At 33.1% G+C, this 9226-nt stretch overlaps 1 long non-coding RNA gene across 2 annotated transcripts; it reads left to right on the top strand.

Moving 5' to 3' along the window:
- Positions 1-4914: 4914 nt before the first annotated feature.
- LOC112468460 lies at positions 4915-8086 on the top strand. Of its 2 annotated transcripts, none has more exons than XR_003042400.1 (6): positions 4915-5288; positions 5567-5712; positions 5880-6069; positions 6472-6586; positions 6837-7062; positions 7325-8086. It is a non-coding gene; the product is annotated as an uncharacterized LOC112468460 (long non-coding RNA). The 2 variants fall into 2 exon arrangements; XR_003042401.1 differs by having other exon boundaries at positions 6472-6582.
- The last annotated feature ends 1140 nt before the right edge of the window (positions 8087-9226 follow it).

Raw genomic sequence — 9226 nt, forward strand, 5'->3', positions numbered from 1 at the left:
TTATCCGAATATTCGAATAATTTTTATCCGGATAGCCGCAGCCCTAGTCGAAACGTCGTGCAACCTTGTTTCAATTGGCCAGTTGGGTCGAAAATAAAACGACTTATTTTGAATTGTTTGCTGGCGACGGAAATTGTTTTGTTTAAAAAGAAAAAAGAACTCTTTTACCGATTATCGCCAAATTCAATACCAACCTTCCTTGAATGATACTCTATTGATTAAAAAAAAAAAAACAGTCCGATATCTTAATATTTGCGGAAGTTAGAGCAATCGGACATCAAATCCGCGCGCGCGCGCGCGCACACACACACACACACACACACACACACACGGACATTTTTTTAACGCAATTTTATCGACGTTTTAGAACACTCTAAACATATTGGCATCAAAAATTTTAAAAACAATTTTTTTTTTTGGTTTTTTCTAACCCTATTTCATATAAAATTTTTTTTAATTTTGTTGATTAGACCCAACTTTATACGCGATCAAAGGTCCATATACGAAGGTTACGAAAACAAAGCTTCCTCTTTGAGGAAGTAATAAAAATTTACAGAAAAAGAGTGTTGTTTTTATTTTACAATCTTAACTTCAAAATAAAAGTTATGTTAATTGTACACATAATTAACATCAAATTACGATCAGAATAATGTTACATTACCGCACTGTTTTGACTCGTGTATGGAATTGGCTATTTGTCGCACAGATGGCGCGCGCGTAATGGGCCACTTTCCACGCACGTGTGATATAAAAAAATTAAACCCAACAGCAGTTCTCAATCGTTTTGACCAGCTAACTCTTTTTGTGAAGGAGAAATAAAGCTACCAATTAGGTTAGATTTTTGAATTTACAAAATACATTGCGTGTACTTGGCGCCTTTTTTTACCTTTACTTTCCACGCGAAACGAGGTGCCACATTTCTCAAATTTTTTTTGTTAATAACTTTTGAATAAACAACGAGCGCGGGCTGAAACCTTCTGAAGGTTACTCAGGAGAGTGACCTTAGCAACATACTAAAATATCAAGGTCATCCAAGGTGACCCCCTCAATTACCAAAAATGCAATTAAAAAGTAGAAAATATTCGAATTTTCTTTTTATCTATAGATTGAAATTTCAGGATTGCTGTCTACAAATTTATCAAATTTTTTGATAACCATCAGTAGTCTATCTTATTTAAAAAAAATTATTTTCGAAAAAAAATGAAGAAAGAGTTCCTTAAAAAATTGAAGTTATTGAAATTCCATCTTCATCAATGGCTTAAAAATTTCGAAACTAAGTCTAAAATTTGTGAGATTTTTTTTGAAAAAAAATCAAGACGGTTGCATTAAGGGTGCGTTCGGTTTGGACGCTCACGCGCTGTAAGCGCTCACGCTTATAAACGCTGTTTTCAATCGTTCGATTTGGTATCTGAGCGCTTACACAATAGTAAGAAATGTTGTTCGTTTTGGCAATGTAAGCGACTATGAGCACGTCAAAATGGCAGACGATAGGTTATTGTTATATTTGCGCAAATAATAACATATTATTAGAATTATTATTCGATGAGGAAAAATATTTAATTTTTTAAATAAACCCTTTTTTTAGACTAAAACGAGCAACATGTAATTTTATTCTACAAATTTTAAAACCTAAATTACTAAGATCAAAATCAGGACGTAAAACAATATCACCCAAAAAACAATTTTTATCGCTATATGGAAAATGGCCACCCCAGATTCATATCGGTATGTTATTAATATTATTATTACACATTGTTGGTTCAATTTTTGAAACAAATAAAGGGAAGTTAGAGAGGCAATCAGAGCCACGCGCGGTAATTAATGCGCAATCAAAATAAGTCAATAATAAAAAATATATATATTAGTTAATACAAATTCGGACGTTTCGACACTTTTTTGTGTCATTTTTAGAGCGTAAAAATGAAAATAATACATGAAAATTTTAGACGATAAATTACAGTCAATCAGTAGAAAAGCACAGTCAAATCAATAAAATAAAATTCATACGAATGTTTGGTAGTCTGTCAGGATATGCCGATATGCAAATGCTACGAATCGATCGCATCTTCGACGATTACTCTCAGGTTGGAAGACCAGGTAGAAAGGAGAGATTCGATTGTCTTTTCTAAACCGTGAATCGGAGTCGCAATATGTTAAAAACGCAATGTATCAGTATTAAAATTACAATCACAAATTCTTACTTACGGAGCATTACAGACCAGTAAGTCGCAGTGTCAAAATGTACCTGTCGCTCTGACATGTCGTGAGTGAGTGAAGCGTGGGTAGAAATTGGAAGGTTAACATAATAAAAGTACATGAGTTAGGGCCAGTTTCACAAGGGTCGGTTAACTTTTAATCTTAGATTAACTCACTCTTTGTTTTTTTCTAAAGGGGACGTTAGTTGTGAAACTGGGTCTTAATGGTGGGGATAAAAATTCACAACGAATCACTCTAAATTTTTTAAACAGAACAATTTAAGAACATAACAAGGGATCTGAAAGTGAGATTATCGTATAATAGCTTAAACAAAATGCGAACCTTCATAAAAGCTCATAAGAATAGTCTCCCACGTTCTAAACAATGTAACGTAGTATACAAAATTAACTGTAATGATTGCGACGCATCTTATGTAGGTCAAACGAGCAGACAATTACAAACAAGAATTAAGGAACCCCAGAACCATATATAAATTAGAATACATCTAATCATTCTGTTATAACAGATTATAGATTTTAGCATTAAATCATAATTTCGATTGGGATAATGTGGAAATTTTAGATAATAAGTCGTATTTTTATAAACGCTTAATTTCCGAGATGCTGTGCATAAAGAGACAGGAAAATGGACTGAATTTGCAGACGGACACGGAAGGTTTACCGGATACTTATTTGAACGTTATTGATAGATTATCAAAAATTTAGAGTTATTCGTTGTATATTTATCCCCACCATTAACTCATGCACACACCGCTTTTATATTATGTTAACCTTCCGATTTCTACCAACGCTTCACTCACTCACGACATGCCAGAGCGACAGATACATTATTTTAACACTGCGACTTATTGGTCTGTAATGACCCGTAAGTAAAAATTCGTGATTGTAATTTTAATACTGATACATTGCGTTTTTTAACATATTGCGACTCCGATTCACGGTTTAGAAAGGACAATCGAATCTCCCCTTTCTACCTGGTCTGGTCTTTCAACCTGAGAGTAAACGTCGAAGGTGCGATCGATTCGGAGCATTTGCATATCCTGACAGACTACCGAACATTCGTATGAATTTTATTTTATTGATTTGACTGCGCTTTTCTACTGATTGACTTATTTTATCGCAATTGACTGTAATTTATCGTCTGAAATTTTTATGTATTATTTTTATTTTTACGCTGAAGATGACACAAAAAAGTGTCAAAACGTCCGAATTTGTATTAACTAATATATTTTATTATTGACTTATTTTGATTGCGCATTAATTACCGCGCGTGGCTCTGAGTGCCTCTCTCACTTCCCTTTATTTGATTTATTCAGGAGAGCCTAATATTTCGTTTATTCAATTTTAAATTTATATTTGTGTATGCATATAATTCTTTTTTGCTTAATATTTAAATTATGTACAGATCTATTTGTGAGAAATTCAATGTAGGAAAAGCCACTGCGTTAAATGCTGGAAATTGGATATTGTTACAATTTTTCCGTCTATAATTCGATTCGACGACATGTTTGTTGATATGCAATCCGATAACAATGCGTTCCGAAATGAACGTAAGCGCTTACGCTTGATCACGCTCACACTGCCCTACCTTGCAGAAATAAGCGTTTGTCAGCAGAAGTTATGACGTCACGATGACGTCATTAGTCGATCCGTAAGCGCTTACAACTCCAAAGCGAACGACGTGAGTAACGCTCATAAGCGCTTACAGCGCGTGAGCGTCCAAACAGAACGCACCCTAAGAAAAAAAATATTTCTTACTTAAATCTTAAAAAAAAAACAGTTATATTGTCCATAAAAAGTTTTTTCGATATTTTCTTCGAAAAGTACAGTAAAAAACAGAAAAAAAAAGATTAGAGTAGACCGGGGCACGTTGTCACACGGGGCACGTTGTCACATCGGCTTTATTTAAAAAACTAATAACCACAGGGCAGCTCCCGTCATTCCCAAAACGTGTTGACGTGGATGCCCATCTTTGGTGTGTTTACAGTGTTGAGATTGCTCCAGCCGTGTTGACGTAAAATCAACTTGAAAGTTTTTTGCGACCGTAAGTAAAATTTTATTGTCTAATATTCAACGTACTGGACATGAAGCTTATGTTTTTTCTGAATAGACCTTTATATTATCTTAAAGTATGTATTTTTACCTATCGCGTGCAATACCTAACCTTATGAATATCTCAAACGTGTCGGCCATGAGGCTGTTTGAAGTAAAAAAACGTGCCCTCGAGGCACGTTGTCACGAATTTGATGGGAATCTATTGCGAATCTTCGGATGACGATAACGAGTAAAAATATTTTATGTTTAATCACCGACATGATTATAAAAGAAAAAATGTGTATCAATAAGTTGCGCATTCGAGTGGAATTCTTGTATTTAGATTAAGACGAAAACTTCGTGCTTTTTGTACTTTTTTGAAATAAAGTAAATGTTTCTGTGAAGGATTTTACTTTTTTACATTGCAACGCACTATAATATATTGATATTTACGTTGAATGCAGTTTGGATAACATTTTGCATGCAATTACATTTGATGTGACAACATGCCCTGGTCACGGGGCACGTTGTCACAAGCGACCTGTCGTTATTTATTGTTATGTAACAACTGTAGAGTAACAATCACACAAAATTTGATACTGTCCAATTGAAGCTGAGGGTTCACTCGAAATTTTGGCATATCAAAGTACTCTTAAATATCTATAATAAAAAAATCCATGTTTACCCGAGAAGTGAGCGTTCCGAGTCGAAATATCTCGCACGTAGTGTTGCCGCTTTTCCGCGTGCGTGATTGGCCGGTCGAAGCCGGGTGATCGAGATCGCGGCGGTTCCGCGAATTTCGTGCGTGTGCGTCGTGATCAATCGTGATGTGACAGTTCGCGTCGTGTCGTTAGGAGGTTAATATTATTATTAATGTGATCTCTCATCATTAAATACGATCGTTTAATTCGCGACTTTCGTTCGCGTCACGCAAGGATCGAAGTGACGACGGCGATCGAGATCGCGGCGAGTTTGGCAAGTTAATTTCGCGCGTGTATCGCGTGATGTGACGTGTGTTCGCGTGGTGTGTTTTGCGAGGTTAGTAGGATTTTTTATTACATATAATCCACTATTATATATAATGTATGTGGATAATTATATTTTACATTAATATTTTTTAACGTAATGACGTTTGCTCGCGTGGTGTCTCGCGAGGTTAGTTATATTGCTTGCTCGTACAAATCTAATCTAAGTATACGTTACAGTAACTATAGATTTTTGATACAGATTTATCTTTGTAATCATATACTTTTTATATAAGCAGATGTAAGTAATAATTATTGTTTTTGTATTATGTAAAATTTGCCTTATTTTAGATATACCGATGAAGTTAATGTTCGAGAAGATCTGATGGAATTAGCTGTTGGTGCTCATGGCACAAATATTCAACAAACGTGAAAAGTTGATGACATTACAAATATAGTTAGAAGAAAATTCATGCACATTTAAGATATATAGAGAGGTAATTATAAAAATTATTATCGCTTGTATTATTTCAAAGAGTATTGTTTTATAAAAGTTTACTGACTGTTTTTATCTAAAATATATATACATATTTGTATATGTATATGTTGCTTATATTGAGCTGGTATATGTACAGAGCTTATCAGATTTCTTTCTCAATCACAGACACATGAAGCTGTTAAGAAAGACCGATCTATGTTGGAATACAGCGGTAACCTAAAAATAGATGGTGACAGTGACAGAGTCGTAACCATTGCCGCGTGATAGATGATAGTGATAGTGAAATATATATTGACGGCAGGGAGCTGATGCCGAGGAGATCTTTCAGAAGGAAGGTGTATCCAAAATCGCACACGTACGTATATATGTTGTCTTGTAAAAGTTGTAAAAGTTAAGAGAACGAGAAAGTGATCTGTATTTGTATGCACGTGCGACAGGCACTATCGCGTAATAAAGATTTCTCCGAAGAATGTTTATATTGTACTTTACTTTCGTTAACTTAGATGCTTTGAATGTACAATCTCGCGTCTTCAAAATATAATAATTCTCAGACACTGTTGAGGAATAATTGTCTAGCACAAGAGGTCCTCCTGTGCTAGATAATACGAGTTGCTACAGAGTGCCTCTAATTGTAAGAATCTCTTCTCCTTTACCCCCTCTTTTTTCCTTCAATCCCGAATTAACACTATTGCGTGGTTCGTATCGCGTGTCATTACCTATTATAAATGTCCTTCTTTTCTCTTGTTTTCTCACGCAGGAACATTTTATATTCAACTATATGGTATACAATTTTGCCGCTATATATTGACCGCAGGGAGCTGATACCGAAGAGACCGTTAAGAAGAAAGGTGTATCCAAAATTGCACATGTATGTATGTATATGCTTTCTTGTAAATTTTAAAAGTCGAAAAGAACGAGAAAGTGTTCTATAGCGCAATTTGTATTGTAGTTATGCTAAAATATTTGTGAATTGAGTCCCTGTTATCCATTATTATAATATAATTTTTATCAGCAATATTAGAGGAGTAACGAAAATTAATTTTATTAAGTATTTAAAGCAATTGATAGTTTTTAGCATTAAGTATTTTCATTTTCTCATAATATGCTTAAAAAATATTGCAGGGGACTTATGAGTTATGCGAAGGAATTGATACTATTAAGATTCATTGGTTATATGAAGTTTGCACACGTCAAGCTTGACATCCTTAAGATCACAATGCATTCTGAAAACGATACCGTGCAGGTTCGTTGGCGTATACGTGGTGTCACAGGCTGGAAGGTATTTTCTATGTTTTGGAAGTAAAATTTGGAAAATACAACATGCCATAATAAGCGCTAATCAGGAAATGTAAGTGTAATCAGTGTTCTAAACATTTTAAAGTTTTTAAAAGTAATATAAAATTGTTCTTATAAACATTAATTATATAATTAATTCAAGTTGTCTATTATTTGAAAAGAACTTGATTTTTAGTTTTGTTTTGTATTCTACCTTCAGAAAAACATAAAATAATTTACATTTCCTAAAATTAATTTTGTTTATGCTATCGGAGAGGAAACGCTTATTATAAAATTGATTATAATACCAAGACAATTATATATAACGATTTCAGATGGTACGACGGCTTTTTTATGTTAATGCTGAATGGAAAAGTCTATAAGCATATTGCGGACAAGATAATGCCTAATCAGTATACAGCGAGGTATACAGCCACGAAAAAGAAAGATATGCGCATGGCAGGGAAATTAGCGCTATTCACAGGCCTTGTAAACATATTTAGTAACAACGAGGATTCTTTGAATTGAGCTCTGTCTTAAAATCGCATCAATTGAAGTGAATCCATTGCTGAGTGCTGAAATTATACAATTTTATCCGTCACAACGAATAGACCAAGAGGAATGCTTTTTCCAGTCGATGGTTTCGAATGTTGCTGACATATCTATTTCGTTGCAAATGCATCATTATGAAATGATGATCGGTAGTAAATGAAAGATATGTGAATTAAAAAAATGTGTACATTAACTAAACAGTATCTTTGTTTGATTACAAACTATCTTCATCTAATTTTTTAGTGAAAATGTCCGAATAATTTGCGTTAGTATTTCTGTGTAAAAAAATATGACGATTATATTACAGTATATCTGACGATTTTAACATAATTATAGAGGTAGGGTGTCTAAATGGTTATCGTTCCATCCAAATGTAGCTTTTATACTATTCGGATAGTATCGATATTTTATGCTGCTTAGAAACAAGTAAAAAGTATTTTAAGACACTTGTATCGTTTCCAGAATATAAAAACTTGTGTTTAGATTACAGATATACGTTTTGGGTATTTCGTTACAAATGTATCATTGTGAAATGATGATCGGTAGTAAATGAGAGATATGTGAATTAAAAATATGTACATTACCTAACCCTTCATCTGATTTTTTAATTTTAGTAGTGACAATGTCCGAATAATTTTGCGTTAGTATTCCTGTGTAAAAAAATATGACGATTATACGATTATATTACAATAATCAATAAATCAATACAATAAATCTGAAAAATGTTAGAAAATGGTTTAAAGGTATCCTGTATATCATAGTATCTATTTGCTTTGCCTGTATGGAATGTTAATAACGCGTCAGATAATATAATCATTAAAGTAATATTTCTTAAATGTATATTTCATACTTAATTTTATTTCATAAATACTATCACATTTATTCCTATGAATCGTTTTCATTACGCTATTATGATTTTAACATAATTGTAGAGGTATAATAGGATGTGTAAATTATTACCGTTCCATCCAAATGTAGCTTTTATAGTATTATTTATTGTATCGATACCTTAAGCTGTTTATAAAAAAGTAAAATGTATTTTAAGACGAGAGAAAGTAATAGAGATAGAAAACGAAGAAAGAAGGACAAGAAAAGAAACAGTATAGAGAAAGGTATTATATATTACAAAAATATTTATTATATATATTGCAAATATATTTAAATTTATATATTAGTTAACTTCTTTATATACACTACCGCTCAATAATTTCAATATGCAAAAGATTCGTTGATTTCTCTGTAAAAGATGAACATCATGATACGTGTTTTGCACAGAAATGAATGCACTAGCTGTTATAAACATTTCACTTGCATGCATCGCATTTTTATATAAATAATATATAAAAATGCAATGCATGCAAACGTATAACAGCAAATCTATTCATTTCTGTACAAAACATATGTATCATGTTCATCCTTTACAGAGAAATTAACAAATATAGGGGTATATTGAAATTAATGAGCGGTAGTGTATATAAAGAAGTTAACTAATATATAAATTTAAATATATTAATTAAGAGATGGAGAGATGGGAGGAAGGAAGGGCAGGGAAAAATGAAAGAGGAAGAAAAATGGGAGATAAGGGGGAAGAAGGGATAAAGCAATGAAAGCGAAGGTAAGAGAGCTAGAAAGGTGGAGAGAGTTAGAAGAGAGAGACAGAAGGAGGAACAATGTAGTAGTGAAAA

The sequence above is a fragment of the Temnothorax curvispinosus genome, unplaced genomic scaffold (genome assembly GCF_003070985.1).
Source record: "Temnothorax curvispinosus isolate PA1 unplaced genomic scaffold, ASM307098v1 QBEX01018498.1, whole genome shotgun sequence".
Classification (NCBI taxonomy): domain Eukaryota; kingdom Metazoa; phylum Arthropoda; class Insecta; order Hymenoptera; family Formicidae; genus Temnothorax; species Temnothorax curvispinosus.